The sequence below is a fragment of the Nilaparvata lugens genome, chromosome 3, assembly GCF_014356525.2.
Source record: "Nilaparvata lugens isolate BPH chromosome 3, ASM1435652v1, whole genome shotgun sequence".
Taxonomy (NCBI): domain Eukaryota; kingdom Metazoa; phylum Arthropoda; class Insecta; order Hemiptera; family Delphacidae; genus Nilaparvata; species Nilaparvata lugens.
This window is the reverse complement of record NC_052506.1, coordinates 8,045,198-8,070,198: the sequence shown is the minus strand read 5'-3', so window position 1 is coordinate 8,070,198 and position 25,001 is coordinate 8,045,198. Positions and strand designations below refer to the sequence as shown.

Sequence of the window (25,001 nt, the reverse complement as noted above, 5' to 3'; positions counted from 1 at the left end):
TCATCATATGAAATACAAATTCAAACGTGAACTGAGTTTGTTAACATTTAAAACAGTTGACATCTGGTACTAGTGGATGAGAATACTGTGTGAGGTCTACTGTTCACAGAACTACTGGTAGCTTAACATACAATATTTAATTTCGACTGTAGTTTGAATTTGAGAAGGGACAGTTTTGGGCACAAGTCTGTTGTGCCTTCTCATATAAGTGTAATAATTGTAGTCTACATGAATGAATAAATAAATATTGTTTCTTTCTCTCTTTTCATGAGTTTTGCTACAATTGGACTTTTTGAAATTAAAAGTGAAATCTAAGCTCATTATTTTTAGGCTATGCCTGTTGTCTTCTCCCAATCATAGTTTATGATTTGTGATTGTGAATAAAATAAATAAATAAATAAATAAATGAATGAATGAATAAATAAATGAATGAATAAATAAATAATTTGGTTAAGGTTGAGAAAGTTCAAATGAGGCCATTGCTTACCACTAAGATTCGTATAACGACAACGGGAGCGAGAGAATTTTCAACCCGAAAGGTTGAATTTGAAAGGTGGAAATTGTCGCCGTCATTCGAATCGCAGTGCTGGTTTGCACATGGCGTAATCCTCGTAATACGTTTATCAATTCAACATCCAAGTAAAAATGGTTCTGTATCATTTTTGTTGGTAAGAGTGAGATAATTATAAAGGAGAATAATAAAAAATCTGTTGACTATTGAAATAATCCATGTAGTTTTTACTATAGAAAAAAAACCATGGAGAAGTAGCGGTGAATAGAGATCTTTATGACGGTGCCCTAAATGTTTTTTTTTTCTACAACTGCAGGTAAAGAAAGAATTTACATACTCAATTCTCCTCGTAAAACAGCTTATTTCTGAGGAGAATCTACTTTTTCGCTCGCTAACCATCTGCGCATGCGCAGTAGATTTTCTTTACGCTCGCTAATCATTCGCGCATGCGCAGAAGAGTTTCTTTACGATCGCCAATCAGCTGTAGGTAAGCAGCTCGCCAAAAACTCAGATCTTAACCTAAAAAGTCGGTAATTGTAACTCCGCCGATATGAGTAATTTAACAGGTTTGGGCAGTTGTAGAAAAAATTGTGTATGTAATTCGCGCGTAATGCTTCTTTATCGCTCTTGCAAAATTATCACGCTCCGCTTCGCGTCGCGTGATAACTGTTTTGCGCGAGCGATAAAGTCGCGCATTACGCTCTTAATACATAAATAGCTATTCTATGAGCTGTTTAATTTCTTTTGAGGATAATATTTGAAAGTTTTAGGGCCGGTTTCCGAGCTCGGAATTTAGCTAAGTGCTAGAACTTAGCTAATCCGAGCTCGGAAACCGGCCCTTAAAGTGTATGATATAATTTTCAGCATGCATTATTCATTGAAAATAAAAAGAGAAGTAAATAATTTAAACTAAATTTTCCTATACAAATAAAAAAGTTTATCATTTCATTTTCATTGTGTATTGTCCTTGTTAATAGATAGCCTAATTATTATGAATTTTTGAATTACGGGTTTTCTAGAATAAATAAATAAATAAATAAATAATTTTATTCATGGAGGCAACAGGTAAAAACCCATTTTGCCTCCTTCACACATTACAATCATACACTATACAATCCAAAAATGTATTTTAAGAATTAAGTATGAAGAAATGTTAAAAAACAAGAAATGTTATGTAAGTGAAATAATAAGAAATGGAAATTGAATGAATCAAAAATACTAACAAAAGTATGTCAAATGAATGAGAATGAAATTAATATAAGATTTTAACAATTTTAGAAAACTTGAAATCAACAATACTGTATTCAATTAATCAATTATCAATAAACTACAATAAATTAATCAATAGGCCTGAAAAATAATTATTCAATTGATCAATAATTATCAATAAATCACAACAAATAAATCAATATTTATAATGAGAAAATTGCAAGGGTAATTAATTAAACCCTGAACTTTAAAACTTAATAAAGTCTGTTGATTCAAGTTTAGCCTACAATGGAAAGAAAAATAGAATGTCTGTGAATCACTACCACATAAAATTGATGAAAGAAAGAAATGCAAATCACGAAATGACAAATCACATAATATTATCGACTAGATCGCACGCCATCCTACGGAATTTGTACGGGGAGAACCAAAAGATATCCAAGCGCTGAGAACAATTATTGAAAATTCTCTGTGCTCTATTCAGAGGAGAGTTATAATGACTCACCGTTCTGGAGCGTGAGATATGGAAAGAAAAGGTCGAACGGCGAGCAATGGTATTTATATAATATTAATTTTGGAAAGCAGATACGGAGAATCAATTTGTTATTTAAAAGATTATAAAGGAAAAGAAGAGATTTGACGTCACGTCGGACTTTCAGTGATTAATTTCAAACATACTTCTTAAAGATTGGTAGGGTAATCAAACGGGCAGAAAACATTGTGCTTTTTATAATAAATACATCTCAAGAATTTATTCTGCATTCGTTCTATTATAATAATTGAATAATTGATAAAATTATTAGAATTATTAGAATAATTGATAAAATTATTATATAATATGGGATGGTTCTTATAATCATTGTACTGAGTTATTATTATCATTATTATTATAATCAATAAATTCAACTACTGATTTATAACAAGCTGTTTTTTATTAGGTAAGATTCGATGTATTCTCTTCTTTTTATTTTTGCTATAGTAACGTTTATATATTGTATTACTTTATGATTGGCTACCTACTGTAACATCGACCCAAATACAGACCCTAGAGGTCCATATGGGCGATTATTGAAGTGATTGTGATACTTGTTTTGTTTTTGTTTTTTTGAATAAATAATTGAATTGAATTTGAATTGATTTGTTGAACATATTGTTTATTTTTCATTGTGTATTTTCTGTTAATCCATAATAATTATGAATTTTTGAATTACGGGTTTTCTAGAATAAATAAATAAATAAATAATAATTTTATTCATGGAGGCAACAGGTAAAAACCCATTTTGCCTCCTTCACAATTACAATCATACACTATACAATCCAAAAATGTATTTTAAGAATTAAGTATGAAGAAATGTTAAAAAACAAGAATGTTAGAAATGTTATGTAAGTGAAATAATAAGAAATGGAAATTGAATGAATCAAAAATACTACAAAAGTATGTCAAATGAATGAGAATGAAATTAAATATAAGATTTTAACAATTTTAGAAAACTTGAAATCAACAATTACTGTATTCAATTAATCAATTATCAATAAACTACAATAAATTAATCAATAGGCCTGAAAAATAATTATTCAATGATCAATAATTATCAATAAATCACACACAATAAATCAATATTATAATGAGAAAATGCAAGGGTAATTAATTAAACCCTGAACTTTAAAACTTAATAAAGTCTGTTGATTCAAGTTTAGCCTACAATGGAAAGAAAAATAGAATGTCTGTGAATCACTACCACATAAAATTGATGAAAGAAAGAAATGCAAATCACGAAATGACAAATCACATAATATTATCGACTAGATCGCACGCCATCCTACGGAATTTGTACGGGGAGAACCAAAAGATATCCAAGCGCTGAGAACAATTATTGAAAATCTCTGTGCTCTATCAGAGGAGAGGATAATGACTCACCGTTCTGGAGCGTGAGATATGAAAGAAAAGGTCGAACGGCGAGCAATGGTATTTATATAAATATTAATTTTGGAAAGCAGATACGGAGAATCAATTTGTTATTTAAAAGATTATAAAGGAAAAGAAGAGATTTGACGTCACGTCGGACTTTCAGTGATTTAATTTCAAACATACTTCTTAAAGATTGGTAGGGTAATCAAACGGGCAGAAAACATTGTGCTTTTTATAATAAATACATCTCAAGAATTTATCTGCATTCGTTCTATTATAATAATTGAATAATTGATAAAATTATTAGAATTATTAGAATAATTGATAAAATTATTATATAATATGTGGATGGTTCTTATAATCATTGGTACTGAGTTATTATTATCATTATTATTATAATCAATAAATTCAACTACTGATTTAACAAGCTGTTTTTTATTAGGTAAGATTCGATGTATTCTCTTCTTTTTATTTTTGCTATAGTAACGTTTATATATTGTATTACTTATGATTGGCTACCTACTGTAACATCGACCCAAATACAGACCCTAGAGGTCCATATGGGCGATTATTGAAGTGATTGTGATACTTGTTTTGTTTTTGGTTTTTTTTGAATAAATAATTTGAATTGAATTTTGAATTGATTTGTTGAACATATTGTTTATTTTTCATTGTGTATTTTCCTTGTTAATCCATAATAATTATGAATTTTTGGATTAGGGGTTTTCTAGAATTGATTTATTGAACATATTATTTTCAGAGAAAGCTATCTACGGTTCTGTTCTCAATTGTTCTCACTGAGTAATATGCATGAATCGGTTCATTTGAGCAATAACGCCGTCCAATGCAAGTACAAGAACGCAAAACGGGACCAAGCTCTGCCTGATGAAAATATGTGGGACTGCTACACTTTCAAAACTTACCTCAGGTGAAGTGAAAAAGTACTCAATATTATTTATTGCTTTTCAATGTTTGTTCTCATCACGAACTATTTGTTAATAATTACTTTTGAACTACTAAATTACGAAATAGCAGTCTGATATTTATAAATAAAAGCTATTAGCTTCTACTGAAATTTGTGGGGCGCTTTTGGCCACTAAATCCTTCCTCAACACTGTTTGACACTTCCGTTGTGTAATACATAGTTGACCGAGCGAAGTGAGGTCTAAGATTCAAGTAGGCGGTTTGGCATTTCTCTTAGGGCCGTTTGCACAGTGACAGTTTAAACTAAATTTCATTTTAAACTGGATTAAATCCGTATCAAGTATCGTATATTATATTGTGTTTCATTTTTAGTTTAAGCCAACAGCTGATTAAATTCAGTTTAAGCTTTGACTGTGCAAACGGCCCTTAATGTTTAAAAGTTTTAATTGTTGGAATGTTTAAATGTTTAAATGTTTAAATGTTAATGTTTAAATGTTTAAATGTTTAATGTTTAAATGTTTAAATGTTTAAATGTTTAAATGTTTAAATGTTTAAATGTTTAAATGTTTAAATGTTTAAATGTTTAAATGTTTAAATGTTTAATGTTTAAATGTTTAATGTTTAAATGTTTAAATGTTTAAATGTTTAAATGTTAAATGTTTAAATGTTTAAATGTTTAAATGTTTAATGTTTAAATGTTTAAATGTTTAAATGTTTAAATGTTAAATGTTTAAATGTTTAAATGTTTAAATGTTTAAATGTTAAATGTTTAAATGTTTAAATGTTTAAATGTTTAATGTTTAAATGTTTAAATGTTTAAATGTTTAAATGTTTAAATGTTTTAAATGTTTAAATGTTTAAATGTTTAAATGTTTAAATGTTTAAATGTTTAATGTTTAAAGTTTAAATGTTTAAATGTTTAAAGTTTAAATGTTAAATGTTAAAGTTTAAATGTTTAAATGTTAAATGTTTAAATGTTTAAATGTTTAAATGTTTAATGTTTAAATGTTTAATGTTTAAATGTTAAATGTTAAATGTTTAATGTTTAAATGTTTAAATGTTAAATGTTAAATGTTTAAATGTTTAAATGTTTAAATGTTTAAATGTTTAAATGTTTAAATGTTTAAATGTTTAAATGTTTAAATGTTTAAATGTTTAATGTTTAAATTGTTATATGTTGCACATTTACGGCGAAACGCGGTAATAGATTTTCATGGAATTTGACAGGTATGTTCCTTTTTTAATTGCGCGTCGACGTATATACAAGGATTTTGAAAATTTTGCATTTCAAGGATATTATAAAAGGAAAAAGGAGCCTCCTTAATACGCCAAAATTAGAGTAAAAATCAGACTATAGAATTATTCATCATAAATCAGCTGACAAGTGATTACACAGATGTGTGGAGAAGCCAGTCTATTGCTGTATTCCCATAGGTCTATAGTTTCAATCAGGTACTTGTGGATGAGAATACTGCGTGAGGTCTACTGTTCACAGAACCACTAGTTAGTAAGCTCCTACAACCCACGCTGCTTACTATCAGAGAAAACTTCAGAATAAATCATATTCTGTGTTACTATGTATTCCACAACGGAAGTGTCAAACAGTGTTGAGGAAGGGCCTAGTGTCCGTCCGAAAGCACTCCAAAAAATGAGTAGAAGCTAATAGCTTTTATTTATAAATATCTGACTGCTATGTCGTAATTTATTTGTTCAAAAGTGATTATTCATTGATTGATTTTTTATTGATTCATACAATAAGTACATCATCAAAATGATAGGGAGAGAAAAATAAAAGCTATTAGCTTCTACTGAAATTTGTGGGGCGCTTTTGGCCACTAAATCCTTCCTCAACACTGTTTGACACTTCCGTTGTGTAATACATAGTTGACCGAGCGAAGTGAGGTCTAAGATTCAAGTAGGCGGTTTGGCATTTCTCTTAGGGCCGTTTGCACAGTGACAGTTTAAACTAAATTTCATTTTAAACTGGTTAAATCGTATCAAGTATCGTATTATATTGTGTTTCATTTTTAGTTTAAGCCAACAGCTGATTAAATTCAGTTTAAGCTTGACTGTGCAAACGGCCCTTAATGTTTAAAGTTTAATTGTTGGAATGTTAAATGTTTAAATGTTTAAATGTTAAATGTTTAAATGTTTAAATGTTAAATGTTTAATGTTTAAATGTTTAAATGTTTAAATGTTTAAATGTTTAAATGTTTAAATGTTTAAATGTTTAAATGTTTAAATGTTTAAATGTTTAAATGTTTAATGTTTTTTAAATGTTTAAATGTTTAAATGTTTTAAATGTTTAAATGTTTAATGTTTAAATGTTTAAATGTTTAAATGTTTAAATGTTTAAATGTTTAAAAGTTTAAATGTTTAAATGTTTAAATGTTTAAATGTTTATGTTTAAATGTTTAAATGTTAAATGTTTAAATGTTTAAATGTTTAAATGTTAAATGGTTAAATGTTTAATGTTTAAAGTTTAAATGTTTAAATGTTTAAATGTTTAAATGTTTAAATGTTTAAATGTTTAAATGTTTAAATGTTTAAATGTTTAAATGTTTAAATTGTTATATGTTGCACATTTACGGCGAAAGCGCGGTAATAGATTTTCATGGAATTTGACAGGTATGTTCCTTTTTAATTGCGCGTCGACGTATATACAAGGATTTTGAAAATTTTGCATTTCAAGGATATTATAAAAGGAAAAAGGAGCCTCCTTAATACGCCAAAATAGAGTAAAAATCAGACTATAGAATTATTCATCATAAATCAGCTGACAAGTGATTACACAGATGTGGGAGAAGCCAGTCTATTGCTGTATTCCCATAGGTCTATAGTTTCAATCAGGTACTTGTGGATGAGAATACTGCGTGAGGTCTACTGTTCACAGAACCACTAGTTAGTAAGCTCCTACAACCCACGCTGCTTACTATCAGAGAAAACTTCAGAATAAATCATATTCTGTGTTACTATGTATTCCACAACGGAAGTGTCAAACAGTGTTGAGGAAGGGCCTAGTGTCCGTCCGAAAGCACTCCAAAAAATGAGTAGAAGCTAATAGCTTTTATTTATAAATATCTGACTGCTATGTCGTAATTTATTTGTTCAAAAGTGATTATTCATTGATTGATTTTTTATTGATTCATACAATAAGTACATCATCAAAATGATAGGGAGAGAAAAAATAAGGGGTAACCTTGTACTATTCCTCTCCCAAATTTAGATAAGGTTACACATAGTCCGAAATAGGTTAGGTCTTGTAGTTGTTCACCTCAAAATGGTTTTGTCATGACAGCTAAACGCTTCGACACAAATTTGTTGTAGCTAGGTTTTTGTATTTCCAATTTAAGTTGTTGAATTTTTCTTCGCTGCTCTATTTGAGCAAAATTTTATTATTAAACATTTTTAATCCTTAATTATTTCCACGAAGTAGATTTTCAAGTTTATATTTGATGATATAAAAAATACTTGAGACCTACAAGTTTCTAAGAGAAAAAAATGTAGAAAAGTTTGCGGTGTGAAATTTTTAATGAGAGATAAGGATTGTATCTGTGTGCATTTGTTGTATGAGATTGTATTAATGATTCTACGGTTTGATAATGTATGATAACTTGTTAAAAATGTTTTTATAAGAAATCTCCATATGAATTATTGCTAGTAGAGAATTTTCTTCTCCCAATTTTTGTTTGTTTCAATTATCGCTTTCTATAATGACAAATTTGATTGGAGTTAGCAATCGCTTTAATTGCGATATTAATATTATACTCATATTGTGTGTATAGAAATAAATTTCAAATAGAGAAAATATAGACTATCAAATTGATATTTCCAATCCATTTCAATTGGAAAAATTCTATTAGATTCTAAAAATTCTTGTTTAGATTCTATCATCATCTTAACATTGACAACCACTATGTGTGTTACCCAACAATTGAATCGGTCCGTAGAGAAAGGGAACATGTTAAAAATCAGTATTTTTCAGGGAAGAGAAAAAACTGAATATAGATAAAAGTATTGATAATCTCAAGATTGTTTTTTGTCATTAGGGTGCAAACTCTTTTAAGACAAACATTTCAATCCAGTATAAGCACTTATATAAGATTCACCCCTTAAAATTGAGTTTTTTGTTAACTTCCTTTTACTCATGATGATATTATAAAATTATCACTCTTTATCTTTCACAATAAACACCTCAATCGAAAGCAATCTAACCTCAAAGCAACGCGTGAATCAAAGGCAACCTAACAATATCATAAAAATCACAACACTGACAAATAGTTGATTTTCGAATGTTTGAGGTTGAAAGGAAACATGTGTGTCATGACTAGTTCCCTTTCACTCCAGTACAGCAAAAATACGATATTGTTTCTTGTATAAAGAGAGTGCTGACATGATCCCTTTCAGCTTCAATCGATGTATCCCACACAGTAAACAACCAGTGGCGGCTCGTCCTATGTGTTCAATGGTTCATTGAACCCCCAGAATTGAATCAACTTCCTATACAATGATGAATTTGCAACTCAAATAATTATATTTCTATTTTATACTCATTAAATTACATCACAACGTTTTTCATCTACGTAAACTTAATGTCGATGTTTTGGAAACAAATCATTTCAACCATAAAAAATGAAAAATTTTGACATGAATGTTCCCTTTCTCCTCAGGCCGATTCAATTCCTATAAGAATCATTATCCAATACATGATTAACACAATACTTCATCATGTTGGAGCTTAATTATTTTCAGAGCAATAGGCCAAGCTGATATGTGGGACAAAATAATTTATCCTGGGATGAGAGAAAGCATAACTGGGACTCTATTAGCTGCTCAAGAACACATGGAACAGAGGGAAAAACTGTTTTGAATTGTATGGAGCTGATTTCATGTTGACTGAAGATCTAGTGCCCTGGTTGATAGAGATCAACTCGTCTCCTTGCATGTCACCAACGACCAGTGTCACGGCCAGGATGTGTGCACAGTGCCTCGAGGATGTAATAAAAGGTGAGTCTTTCTAGTTTTAATTGTATCCTATAATAATCAAGCGAGCAATTTCTGTTTACAAGTCTGTATGTCACCGGATATTGAAAACGGCTCTAACGTTCAAATTGGTTCAAATACTAGTGCGGGGGTGGATGAGGTGCCTTGTAGTTTGTTGAGTGTCTGTATAGACACTATAGTGGAGCCATTGACATGTATTGTGAATAAATCATTTGAGTAGGGCGTCTTCCAAGTGCAATTAAAACAATCTAAAGTAGTTCCAATATATAAGACTGGTGATAAAAGTAAAGTTGAAAATTTTAGACCAGTGTCAATACAGAGTGTTTACTCGAAGATCTTTGAAATTGCCTTCTTAAAACGACTCATTCCATACCTGGAGAAAAGGAAATTACTAAATTACAGACAATTCGGATTCCAGAAAAACAAAAATACAACGGATGCCATATTTGACTTGTTAATACGAATATATGAAAATCTGGACGAAGTGGGTGATCAGATATCTTTTATGACATGACAAAGGCATTTGATCTTCTATCTCATCTAAACCTTTTGAATAAACTATCAAGAATGGGAATTAAAGGAAAACCTCTGAAATGGATAACCACTTACCTGGAAAATAGAAGGCAAATTGTCAGTATAAGACATTTAGGACATGATGGTATGACTCAAACTTATAAATCCACTGTTTCGACAGCGATAAACACCGGGGTTCCGCAGGGGTCGAACTTGGGGCCAGTCTTGTTTCTGTTATATGTAAATGATTTACCTGAGAATGTTACTACAGGAAATATATGGCTTTTTGCAGACGATATCAGCCACTTAATACAGGACCAAAATAAACACAGCCTCCAAGTTAAAGCACAATCTGGTTTAAATGAAGTGAGTAAATGGTGTCATGTAAATAAATTATTGCTAAACAAAGGGAAAACCAAAATTCTGCAGTTCTACAATAGGAAAAAGTATGAAAGTACTCCTCTCCTCAGATTGGAGGGATCTAGTGTGAGTGTGGTGGAGAGTACAAAATACTTGGGCGTATCCATATCGGACAACCTGGACTGGCGACTACACATTGAGAACCTATCAACAAGACTGACAGCTGTTTGCTATATGATGCGCCGTCTTCAACCACTCCTAGATCGAGAAGTACTTATGAATGTTTACTACGGCTGTTTTCACAGTATAATAAATTACGGTATACTATTCTGGGGAAACAGTCCACACATGGAAAGAATTTTGCTTCTGCAGAAACGAGTTCTAAGGACTATCTTCAGGCAACCATACCTCGCCCACCCTTGTTTGTGGAGGCTGGCATTCTAACACTACCTGCACTGTTTGTTTTGGAGGCATGTTTGATGACTAGAAGGAAGCCAGATATTTTTTTGAGCAATCAGCAATATCACCACTACAACACCAGACGAAGAAACGACACTCATGTGACAGTGGTACGATCCAGACTGAGATCTCAATATGGACCAAAATATATCTGCGCTAGGATATACAACTGCTTGCCAAATGAATTGAAGACCTTGGAAAAACTTGAGTCAATTTTAAAATGAACTAAAAAAATTCCTCACAACAAGACCATATTATAGAACCTATACAAGAATACCTACATTGAGGAAAGAATCTCACCACACCGACACCAGGAGCCACAATGAAATTGAGCTCTACATTATGATGAAAAAATCTGACGACCACGGTGCAAACGCGCTTCCAGTGGGAAAATATCAAGTATCAAGTAAGTAAGTATCAAGTAACGATTCTCATGAAATTTGGAGTAAAGTAGGTTTATGATATAAAAATTTAATTGCACCAGGTCTCATCCCTGGCATATCTCGCTGAAGGACATTAAAAGGATTATTCATCCTTGGAAAAACAGCTGAAAGTTTCGTCGTTTGTCGATAATGGAAGTGAGTGAGCGAGTGCGTGGGAGTGAGACAAAATTATGCCTTAGCTGTTGAACTATTGCATTCAATTCACTGATCTCACAAGAAATTAGTGTAGAATAGTACATAGTATATTGACAAATATTGTAGCAAACATAGTATATCATTCTAAAATATAAACTATATAAATATATTATAATTTCCTGTTTTGTTATACATTTTCTATGCTTTTGTAGGCCAAAGTGCACGTCCAGTGCCAACATACCTGTCATCAAATTTTTGGTTGGGATCGTTTTAGTATGTTATTTTGAGTAAAAAATCACAAAAATTAAACGGCGGTCACTATTGTTTTTAAAATAAACTAAGTTCAAAGTAGCACAACTTTACATGCGTTTAACCTATAAGTAGCAACCATACTCTAATTTTGAATGATATACCATGTCATGTCAACAAATCAGATATTTTGATCAAGTTGATTGAAATTTCTAATTGATTAAAAGTCACCCAGCAGCTGAGTGCATGTGCTAAAAAAAGTTTCAAGGTTGAAGAATTAAAAGAGAAAAAACGTTTTTGATAAATTTGGAAACTTCGCGAAATATATATGTTTTTATTTCAAATATGATTAATATTTTTGATCAATTATTATGAATAATTTAACCTTTTAAACCCTTATGTTTCTTCATCTTTTAGGTAGTGTTTATATTTTACAGCTGGCTATACGTCAGTTTATGAATTTCGGGGATGAGATATTTTGATTTTCCACAGACGCACTCGCTCACTCACTTTTATTATCCACAGACGAAAGTCTCAGCTGATTTTCTAAGGATGAATTATCCTTTTCTTGTCCGTCAGCGAGTTTTCCCAGGGATAAGACCTAGTGTAATCGAATTTTTATATTATAAACCTACTATGTTCCTAATTTCATGAAAATCATTAGAGCCGTTTTCGAGATCCGTTGGATATAAATAACCATATAAATAACTAGTTTAAAAACCAATATCGGGGAACCGAGCTTCGCTCTGGGGTGTGAAAGCATAGAAAAGTTTCAACGAAAGATTGAATATAAATAGTTTATATTCATTTATTCATTTTCTCAGACGTACAATTATTTTTTCGCCCCACTTGGATGTAATGAGCTGGTTTTCGTGCGTCATATGGAGGCCGAAAATGACTGTTTTCTGACCAGGCCAGTAAAAGTTTTACGGCCCTAGGGCTGTAAAATAACCTTGAAGTCAGCTGATTCTGATTTGATGTGAACGTGTTTACAAAATGGTTTATGAAACGGAATCAGTTTATGCTTCTAGAGTTGAATAAGTATTCTGCAATAAGATAATATCATTTTATTTGGATGAATAGATTTATATATTATAAATATTTAAATTCGATTTTCAGAGTAGGATAGAACTTCTAACCTAAACTTCCGAAGTCAACGACAAAAGCATTGTTGACGTTGATATTCAGATTGGCCAAATTTCAGTGCTAAAACAGCTGATCAAAAAATTTTTCATTATTTGTGTTTATTATTCAAGAATCAAAACATTTATAATAAAATCATCTTATTGTCAATTGGAAGAATAAAAAGTATAAACTCAACCTCTTACATGATTGAACATAATCTTCTAGTTATTTAGACAAATCAGAATAAAAAATAAAAATACTTGGACAATTTCCTGATATTCAGATTACCTCAGATTTGCTAGAGCTATGACCTTCCTTTGCTTTCGGAAGTGCCTAATAAACAAAAATTATTCTCATATTTATATTGTTTATTTTTCTGTGTTGCGAAAAATAACGTTCTCACCATGGGCAAAAATGTGTTTCTGGCTCTCAATCTTTTCTAGTCCTCGGCCTACGGCCTCGGACTTGCAAAACCGATTTCGAGCCAGAAAAGTCTCATTTTCGGCCCTAGGTGCGAAATATACTATTACAGTTATATGAGGAGGATCAACTGGCTTCAACTGCCCAAAACTGTCCCTTTTCAAATTTAAACTACAGCCCAAATCAAAATCTAGGTTAAGCTACTATCACTCATGAAAATAACAATTCATTCACACTTCAAAAAACAAACACATCATTAATTATGAATGAATATACTATGAATTCCATATAGAACGATATATTATGTTTGCTACAATATTTGTTAATATACCATATGTACTATTCTACACTAACAGCATATAGCTACTATTTTGGACTATCTGAAGTAAACATGTTTTGTAAAAAAAAATGAAATTAAAAAAATATGTTTTTCTTGCTGCATTATTTTTCTTGTGAGATCAGCTGAGGAACCCACACATGCACTCGCTCACTCACTTTCATTAGTACGGTAAGGTATCGACTGACGACAAAAATTCCAGCTGTTTTTCCAAGGGCGTATTTATCCTTCTAATGTCCTTCAGCGAGTTATCCCAGGGTTGAGACCTAGTGCAATCGATTTTTCATATCATAAACCTACTTTCTTCCAAATTTCGTGAGAATCGTTAGAGCCGTTTTTGAGATCCGGTCACATACAGATATATAAATAGATATATATGCTCGTTTATTAGTATAGGATATAAATAAATAACCAACTATATAAATTTAATAGGACTCGCTTAATATAATAGGATAAATGAAGTTAATTTACATGGTATTAATATTTCTCATTGTAATTTACGACTCTTCATTTAGTAGTTCATCTACTGTAGGCTACATACTAGAATCACCCTGAAGGATTGTTAATTTATCACTCATGTTTATTATTCCGCCCTTATATAAATAACTGTTGACAATATTTGTTAGTCTCAAGATTACAGTATGTCTATTAAAAAATGTTATTTTTGGAAACTTTGTGTTTTTGGTTTATGATATTAGTTTAAAATATATCCAAATAATTCCATAATTATTGATATATAATTCCATGAATATATATCATGGGAACGTTTTAAGAATGTCAGTTATATTATATTCAGACTGATTGTTGAGTTGTGGGGTTGATACAAGAAGGTACTCTTTTCTTATTTTTAGATTCATGTTAATATTAACATTTATTCTGTTAATGTTGATACAAGAAGGTACTCTTTTCTTATTTTTAGATTCATGTTAATATTAACATTTATTTCTGTTAATGTTAAATTTAGACCTAATTGAATTTCTCTAACATATGTTCCAGTGGTTGTGGACAGACGACAAAACAAAATGGCTGATACTGGAATGTTTGAACTGGTGTATCGACAACATGTTGCTCCGCCTCAACCCTACATGGGCATGAATTTGACTGTGCGAGGCTCGAAGATACAGAGGAGCCCGAAAACAAAGCGAAGAAGACGGCCTTTGGAGCCGATACAAGCTGAACCACACCACGAGACCATCGCACCGCTGGCTCCGTCTCGAGTCAAGAATTACATCGAGGATCTGTCGGTCGAACTGTCCAAGGAACTCGTGAAAACACCCCCCACCACAACATTCTCAAACGCAAACACACTTTCAGTGAAGCTGCCCAACTCGGTGAAAGAAATCAGTATGCCTAATTGTGACGTGGTTTGTCCACTGAAGAATACGATTCTAGCAGCAGTGATCAGTCGGACTCTGAGAGTGAGGATGACGACTCTCAAACTGAATCTGGAAAGCCTCCGAACTCGTCGACGCTTCTTACTAATAAGACTGAAGATTCCGCCAAAATTATACCTGGAAAAGAAAAGGACAAGGAGAATAACAGCATCAGTCCAACCGAAACAAATGTGAAAGTGAATCAGGTAAAGCAAGACACTCAAAAAATGTATGCCATCATACAGAAGCAACGCAATCTTTGTATGAAACTTCAAGATAAGTCTTCCGAGAGATCAGGTAAAGGACATCAACGTTGTGTAAAGTATGAACAGAGATGGAAAAATGTGTGTGAAACAGAGCAAAGTAAGGACTTGATACATGACTGGAAGTTGCGAGTTGACAAGACACGAGCAAGCTGCGAGGAAATGCTTCTCAAGTTGAAAGCGTTCAGAGAGAAAGATGTCACATGCAAGATCCACCGCGGCATTGATTGGCGGGCGGCTGATAACGAAACTGTTCAGGAGCTCGTCCAGAAACTCAGCAATCCCAAGAGAAAAACGTTCATGGACAGACTTCCTGTGGTATGCTCGAGGAAAACGATGAAGAAGTGGAATGCCAGTCAGAGCTCATCAACCTCCTCCAGCTCGAGTCAGCCTCCTCCTCCTCCTCTGCCCGGCTACACGTGACGTCCAAGAACTCATCGCTGCCTCTGATCAGACACAAGAGTCGTGCTTCACTCAGCAAAGACACCGTGTACACGGTCGGCCTCAGACTCAGCTGCCAGAGAATGACGCCGTCTCCTAGAGAAAAGATAATCCTACCAATGGGCGTCGAACAATGTCATGCGATCAATTTGTCATCTCTGTCCAACACATTGTCTTCGAAATGTTGATAGTGATATGAATGTACCTTATCAATATTATATCATGAATTACAGCTATCTATGTATATAAAAGCGAAATGGCACTCACTCACGACTGACTGACTGACTCACTCACTCGCAGAACTAAAAATCTACCGGACCAAAAACGTTCAAATTTGGTAGATATGTTCAGTTGGCCCTTTAGAGGCGTACTAAGAACGGATATGAAAAAAATTCCAAAGATACGCCCAAAATCTGCGTTTCTCCAGCGTTTTTAGCGTTTTCTCAGCTTTATCGAGAACAAATGAACAGAAAATGTTCAAATTTAGTACAGAAGCTCAGCTAGGGTGTAATAATGTTGTGTTAGAAGGAATTTGCAATATTAACGTCAAAGACACGCCCAAAATTAGCGTTTTTTTGCTTCTTTTCAGATTTATCGAGAACAAATGAACAGAAATTGTTCAAATGTAGTACAGAAGCTAAGCTAGGGTGTAATAATGTTGTGTTAGAAGGAATTTGAAATAACGCCAAAGATACGCCCAAAACTGCGTTTTCCAGCGTTTTTTTGCGCTTTCTCAGATTTATCGAGAACAAATGAACAAAATGTTCAAATTTAGTACAGAAGCTAAGCTAGGGTGTAATAATGTTGTGTAGGAAGGAATTTGAAATAACGCCAAAGATACGCCCAAAATCTGCGTTTTTTTGCGCTTTCTCAGCTTTATCTAGAACAAATGAACAGAAAATATTCAAATTAATACAGAAGCTCAGCTGGGGTGTAATAATGTTGTGTAGGAAGGAATTTGAAATAACGCCAAATATACACCCAAAATTAGCGTTTTTTTGCGGATCCTGAGTTATTTCATCAAGTAGTAGACAGAAAATTTTCAAATTTGGTACAGAGGTTTAGCTAGGGTCTAAAATTTTTTTGATGAGGTGACTTTAATATTTCATCAAAGATACGCCCAAAATCAGCGTTTTTCTCAGCTTTTCTGCGTTTTCTCAGTGCTCTGACTTTCTGATGAAGCATATGCTCAAATGAAAAATGAAGGCGAGCGAAGCTAGCCCGCTGATCTCATTTTTGAACGATCCAGTCGGGGTCCAGGGGGCGGAGCCCCATGGCTAGACGGATATGGCGAGCGAAGCGAGCCTGACGGCTAGTCTCTATTATATACGAGTACATCCAAATTCAGTACATTCAACATTCTAACAGTACTAAAGCATAATTCTTCATTAGGCCTATTGAACAGTTTTTAGGCCTTCATTACACCCATATAACAGGATAGGTATTACATTCTTGTAACTTATTTTCTATTCGAACACAGAGTGATATAAGATCTTATATCATTAGGTTTCATAACATGAAAGAAACATCCATAAGATCAGGTTCTCTAGAATCCTGACTTTTTCATACCTTAAAATTATTAACATCTGGTGAGGGCTACTCTTAAGTGCCGGTTGCACAAAAGCCGGTAAATTTTAACCGTGATTGATTCCACAAGAATCAATCAGAGAAGCCGTCTTTTCAAAACCCCTTCTCTGATTGGTTCTGGTGAAATAATCACGGTTAAAACTGAACCGGCTTTTGTTCAACCGGGCCAAATTACCCTCTTTCAACTTTTATTCACCACATGTTTCGAAATATTATGCCATTTTCAAGTGAGTTTTATTGTTGAGTTTTCAGTATTCACCTTACCCATTCCATTTTTTTACAAATTACTGCTATTGAATAGTAATACCATAGAGAAACAATAGCGTAAGTAGATAGGGAATGGTATAGGGAATTTATGTCGCAACTTTTACTGTTATCTCAAGCCGATTACTGTCGATTATTGTCAATTTTTACTGTTTTGTTGGGGTGAGAGAGAACGAACGGCACAATTTGAGAGACTACCAGCGTCACACAGCTGCATGGGAAAGAACTATGTGAACTATCGGCTTGGGATAACAGTAAAATTTACGACATAAACGCCCTATATATCATGGGATATCTACTTATGCTATCGTTTCTCTATGGTAATACACTACAACATGTTCGTTGTGTGTGATTAATTTAATTATGTGAAATTATAGGGTTTTGGAAGAAGAAATCGCATAAATATGATGTACCTAACTAATTTGCATGAATATGTAACAATTCGCTAAGAATACTTCAGAATACTTTAAAACCGATAACACAAGGTTTATTCTACCTTCCTAATTAATGATTTTTACTTACTTTTTCTGTCAGTAATTTTAATGTCGTTGTGAGCGGAATGAAATGATCCCAGTGTTTCATTATTGGCATAATAATAATAATGTCGAGTGATCTGGCTGGCTCAGGTCTGGTGTCAGAGTTTTCAGGTCGCAACTGATCAATTGCAGGGCCTCTGACATGACCTAACGACTGCTTTTTAGGCAGCCGGGACCGACGGCTTAACGTGTCTATCCGAAATATTATTGAATTTATGAAGTCAAGGTACCGTAAACCGTACTCTTGAAATTGAATGGAAAATAATTGATTGAAGTTATATGCCTATGCTATGGAGACCCACAAATTCGTTCACAAAAACAGTGAACACTTATTTAATCAATAAGTAGCGATTTTTATAAAATAACGTTTGCTGTTCATCTTGTGATCTATTGAGGTTGTGCATTCAATAATTTTTTTCAAAAAATTTTTTTTTTCTTTTTCTAATCTATTGGACAGGTTCTTAGGACATAATCTATGCAACTGAAATATTTTTATCAGCTTCTGTTAGCTAACAATAGGGCTTCAAAAGTCACTTTTTTGAATTTTTATGCATTTTAAACTCCTTTTTCACATTCAATGTTCGTTCTATAGACTTCAAATTCATAGCAACTTGTAGCGCTGTTCTTGATGAATAAAGTTGATGCTTAAACTTCTTTTATAGACACAATAATAGCCGCTGGTATGTGTACCTTTAAAGCACGGTTTTACGCCTGCTATGCTCGGGCAGCAAGTGAATAGTACAGCTGAAGCGATCTAGCGGAAATAGTTTGTCCATAGAGCTAAGCGCTCGACGTTAATAGACTTCATTCCAGGTTCATTGATTAGTAAAAGTTAATTGATAATTTGAGATTTCTATTGGCCTACATTCATAAATTAAAGAGTATTCTGGATTTCTGTAAGAAAATTTATAATCAATAACCAAATATTGTGTTACATAATACTATTATAACAGTCGTTATAATCGAGTTGCGTGACAGAGACTCGCATTTACTATAAGGTGTATGTAATGAGAGGCTAGATATATTCAGCATGGAATCTTTATTTGTACAATCTACTCTAATGGAGCTAATAGAACTATTAATAAATATATTGGATATTCTGATAGGCGTGGTATGTGATTTATGATTTTTCAGATTATTGACCATGGATATAATATTGTATTGTTCCAATTTTAGTATATGTGCTGCCGAAGCAAGTACTGGATATACTATTGTGAATCTTCTTTCTTTTCCATAGTATATTATGGATAAAATTGGGCTGTTCTGTCTAGAAAAAGGGATTATAAACTCCCAATGTAATAAAAACTACAATCAGCCTATTACTTTGAGACAGTATTCGAAGAGTTCATCTTCAATTTGGAAATAGTTTCTATTGGTACATATACTTTTGATCGAATCATTAATAAATTAGATCAGGGGTCTCCAACCTTTTTTATCCAAGGGCTCACATTGTTAATTCTTGGGAGGCTAAGAGGGCCAATAACAAGGATGTACGTGGAATCTGACTTGTGCGGACATACACGACGGGGGATTTGGGGGGTGTAAAATTATTATATTTCCATTAAAATAATTTGAGAAGTTTCAAGTAGGTTTAATTGAAACACAGGAAGAAACAAACCATTTCATTTCAATACAAAGTCCAATCTATTGAGTGTAAAAAGGTCATAAGAAAACTTGACAATGCATGAATTTAGCAAGTTAAACAAAATGATAACTTTTTTAATAGTAATAAGACAACTTGACAATACAAGAATTTACAGAAAGTTACCAAGCTAAAAGAGAATACTTATTTTTAGTGAGAAGATTGCATTTCTTTTCTACTCAGAATGTCCGCCCATTTAGGATAAAAACTTTGTGGTTCCGATCATAAAAATTGTTTTCAAATGTTCATCTGACAAGGAAGATCTGTATTTGGATTTAACAAAATTCATTTTTGAAAATGTCTGCTCACACTTGTAGGTAGATCCAAGAAGAGAAAACATAGCTTAAGGATGGTTTTTTATGTTTTTAGAGTCTTTTTCTGGGAGAGACATGTACAGTCCGTGCAGACCATTAGCTAATATCTCGCAATGGTTGATCGCTGCTTGTTTACAGCTTATTTAACACTTATTAAGAAATGGAGTGGCTAGTAAGAGAAGAGTACTGAACTCACAGTTGTTGTCAAAAATGTGTGTGTATAGATTTTAAAAAATCTGTAGCAATAACTCTCGGCGGGCCGACAAAATCCATCCGCGGGCCGGATGTGGCCCGCGGGCCGTAGGTTGGAGAGCCTTGAATTAGATCATTGCAAGATGATATCAGAGCAAGTTACATTTGTTTTGTAAAGATACTTGCAGAAAGTATAGGTCTCCTTATTCATTGTTTGGCTGAATGAGTTTGGAAATAATAAGATAGAGGCTAAATAACTCACATCATGTTATAAACGAATTCAAGATGATACAATAATAAATCATTGGACTCAATAGGCTATTAGATAGAGATGACGGGACGTGAATGCTCTTACTATAATGTGCATATGCTAGACTGTATTCAGTTTTGTTAAATAGATATTTTTGTAATGTTTTAAAAGCTTGTCTATAATGAGAGGTGTTAAACGTGAGAGAATCAAGTGGAAATTAATATTGTTAATAAAAATTAATGTTCTTAGTATTTTAATTTTCTCAATTGAAAGAAAAGTTATTGACATTATAAAAGTGAATTGCATGAAATACTTGTTAAGCTTTCGATTAGTTCAACTGTGATGTGATTAAACGTAAATTTTATTTTTATAAAATTGTGATTTCCAAAAAAATTAAGTGCAGCATGAAATGTTATTGGAAGATTTTCTTGAAATCTAAAATATGCTATTATACTCACCAATTCAATGAAGCACACAATAATGGAGTAACAATTATCTGTATTGATTTCATAATTATAAAAATTGTTATAATTATAAAATTAACTGAAAGCGTCGTTGTATATATTAATAATTTGTTATTGAAATAATGAGCTTGTGATGTTCTAGCAGCATACTAATTGAAAATAAATATGATTAAAAACATTAGTTTTTTTACAGTCTTATATTATTGAAAGACTTTCAAATTAACTCTCATTTAGTCAGATGACTAAAGCTCTATTAGTTAATTTCTCAAGTAATATAATTTTTTTACTGTTTCGAAACGCACGATGGTTAGTGCATGGTTTTTCTAATTTTTTTATGAAAAATAAAAATAGCTCAAACTTCGTGACCTTATGCTCTTTGATGCGAGGAACACGAATCTGTAATCCGATTTGCAAAATTCCTTACCATTAATTAAATATGACCGTTTGAAAAGTTGCAAATTTTATGTTTGAAGCTGCATAACTCACTCTGTATAGTAGCTGCGGGTGCCAAAATTCTCAGGCAAAGCTTCATCTATGTTACAAATTTCAGCCAAATCCGAGACACTTCTTTTTACTGTTTCAAAACACACTGGAAAAAAGTATCTCAGTTTTGGCTGAAATTTGCTCAATAGATGAAGCTTGACCAGTAGCTGGGAGAGCCAAATTTGGCTCAGTGTGGTTCACGATGGTTAGTCCATGGTTTTCATCAATTTTGAGGGAAAAATAAAAATCGCAAATGCAGATATGATTCCAGATTCGTGTTTCTTGCATCAAAGACCATACGATCACTAAGTATGAGCGATTTTCATTTCTCACAAAAAATTGATGGAAACCATGGACTACCACACTGAAACAAGAAGTATCTCAGATTTGGCTGAAATTAGATCAGTGATGCGTGTTGCCTATGATTGCATTGGAAGGCGTTGAAAAACCTGCTACCTCTTCAAGTGTTCTAACTCCCTAGTACAGAATCAACACAAACTAAAATACTACCAGGGCAACAGAAACATGCAAGAGGTACCGACTGATTTGAGTTGGAAATTCAAATTTCTCAGGATTTTCGTGACTACTGAGCTCATTTTGTATTGGATGAGAATAAGAACAGCACAGCAGAAAAAAGCAAAGGTAACAGATTCATTTTTCATGAATCCAAAAATTATTTAAAATCGCTAAAACTCTCATATTTATTTATGTAGATTATAAACTAGTATGATTAAATATAGAAATGCATGTTTGAAAATTTTACTACAAAAAGAGAATCTCACTTACTATATCCATGTACATAACATTACATCTCCATGTACATAAAAACACATTATCAACTGAACTAAACACATATAGTATTAATGTGTGTAAGCAATAATCAGTATTATGCCTCAGTTACCACTTGCTATGTTTGAACTTCCTGTTACAATTCTAAAATACAAATGTGCTCATTAGTAACATGAATCATGAGAAATTTTAATTTCCCGCTCAAATAGTATATAAATAGTGAGAAATTTGAATTTCCCATTAATCATGAGACATTTGAATTTCCCGCTCAAATAGTATAAATCATTAGAAATTAGAATATCCCACTAATCATGAGAAATTTGAATTTCCCGCTTATCATGAGAAATTCGAATTTCCCACTAATCATGAGAAATTTGAATTTCCCGCTCAAATAGTAGCTCATTTGCATATTAGAAATGACCAGATTTCTAACAGGGCATCAGAAACATGGAAGAAGTACACAAAGTAGATCAGTGTTGTGGGTTGCCTATGCTTGCATTGGAAGGTGTTGAAAAACCTGCTACCTCTTCAAGTGTTCTGACTCCCTGGTACAGAATTAAAACCAACTAAAATACTACCAGGGCAACAGAAACATGCAAGAGGTACCGACTGATTCGAGCGGGGAATTCAAATTTCTCAGGATTTTTGTGACTACTGAGCTCATTTGTAATGGATGAGAATTAGAACAGCACAGCAGAAAAAAGCAACCGGTAACTTATTCATTTTCCATGAATCAAAAAATCAATTAGAATCGCTAAAACTCTCATATTTATTTATGTAGATTATACACTAGTATAATTAAATTAAGAAATGCGGGTTTGAAAATTTTACTAAAAAAGAGAATCTTACTTACTATATCCATGTACATAACATTACATTTCCATGTACAATTAAACACATTATCAACTGAACTAAACACATATATTTAATGTGTGTAAGCAATAATCAGTATTATGCCTCAATTACCACTTGCTATGTTTGAACTTCCTGTTACAATTCTAAAATACAAATGAGCTCAGTAGTAACATAAATCATGAGATATTTGATTTCCCGCTCTAATAGTAAATAAATCATGAGAAATTTAAATTTCCCGCTAATTATGAGACATTTGAATATCCACTCGAAAAGTATAAAGCATAAGAAATTTGAATTTCCCACTAATCATGAGGAATTTCAATTTCCCACTAATCATGAGAAATTTGAATTTCCCACTAATCATGAGAAATTTGAATTTCCCACTAATTTTGAAAAATTTTAATTTTAATTTCATGAGAAATTTGCATATAAGAAATGACCAGATTTCTACCAGGGCATCAGAAACATGCAAGAGGTACACAAAGTAGATCAGTGTTGTGGGTTGCCTATGCTTGCATTGGAAGGCATTGATAGACCAGCTACCTCTTCAAGTGTTCTGACTCCCTGGTACAGAATTAAAACCAACTGAAATACTACCAGGGCAACAGACCATGCAAGAGGTACCGACTGATTTGAGCGGGAAATTCAAATTTCTCAGGATTTTTGTGACTACTGAGCTCATTTGTATGGATGAGAATTAGAACAGCGCAGCAGAAAAAAGCAACAGGTAATGAATTCATTTTTCATGAATCCAAAAATTGATAAAAATCGCTAGAACTCTCAAATTTATTTATGTAGATTATACACTAGTATAATTGAATTGAGAAATGTGTGTTTTAAAATTTTACTACAAAGAGAGAATCTTACTTACTATATCCATGTAAATAACATTACATTTCCATGTACATAAAAACACATTATCAACTGAACTAAACACATATAGTATTAATGTGTGTAAGCAATAATCGGTATAATGCCTCAGTTACCACTTGCTATGTTTTAACTACCTGTTACGATTCTAAAATACAAATGAACTCAGTAGTAACATAAATCATGAGAAATTGAATTTCCCGCTCAAATAGTATATAAATCATGAGAAATTTGAATTTCCCGCTGATCATGAGACATTTGAATTTCCAGCTCAAATAGTATAAATCATTAGAAATTTGAATTTCCCGCTAATCATGAGAAATTTGAATTCCTGCTTATCATGAGAAATTTGAATTTCCCGCTCAAATAGTAACTCATTTGCATATTAGGAATGACCAGATCTCTACCAGGGCATCAGAAACATGCAAGAGGTACACGAAGTAGATCAGTGTTGCGGGTTGTCTATGCTTGCATTGGAAGGCGTTGAAAAACCTGCTACCTCTTCAAGTGTTCTGACTCCCCAGTACAGAATTTGAACCAACTGAAATACTATCAGGGCAACAGAAACATGCAAGAGGTACCGACTGATTTGAGAGCGAAATTCAAATTTCTCAGGATTTTTGTGACTACTGAGCTCATTTGTATTGGATGAGAATTAGAACAGCACAGCAGAAAAAAGCAACAGGTAACGGATTCATTTTCCATGAATCCAAAAATTGATTCAAATCGCTAAAACTCTCATATTTATTTATGTAGATTATACACTAGTATAATTAAATTAAGAAATGTGTGTTTGAAAATTTTACTACAAAAAGAGAATCTTACTTACTATATCCATGTAAATAACAATACATTTCCATGTACATAAAAACACATTATCAACTGAACTAAACACATATAGTATTTAATGTGTATAAGCAATAATCGGTATAATGCCTCAGTTACCAATTGCGTTTTCACTTCCTGTTACAATTCTAAAATACAAATGAGCTCAGTAGTAACATAAATCATGAGAAATTTAAAATTTGAATTTCCCGCTCAAATAGTATATAAATCATGAGAAATTTGAATTTCCCGCTG

General features: G+C 32.5%; 1 protein-coding gene across 1 annotated transcript in view; it reads left to right on the top strand.

Moving 5' to 3' along the window:
• The window catches only part of LOC111059559 (tubulin glycylase 3A), an 83,975-nt gene that overhangs the window by 41,185 nt on the left and 17,789 nt on the right, over window positions 1-25,001 (top strand). The window lies entirely within an intron of this gene.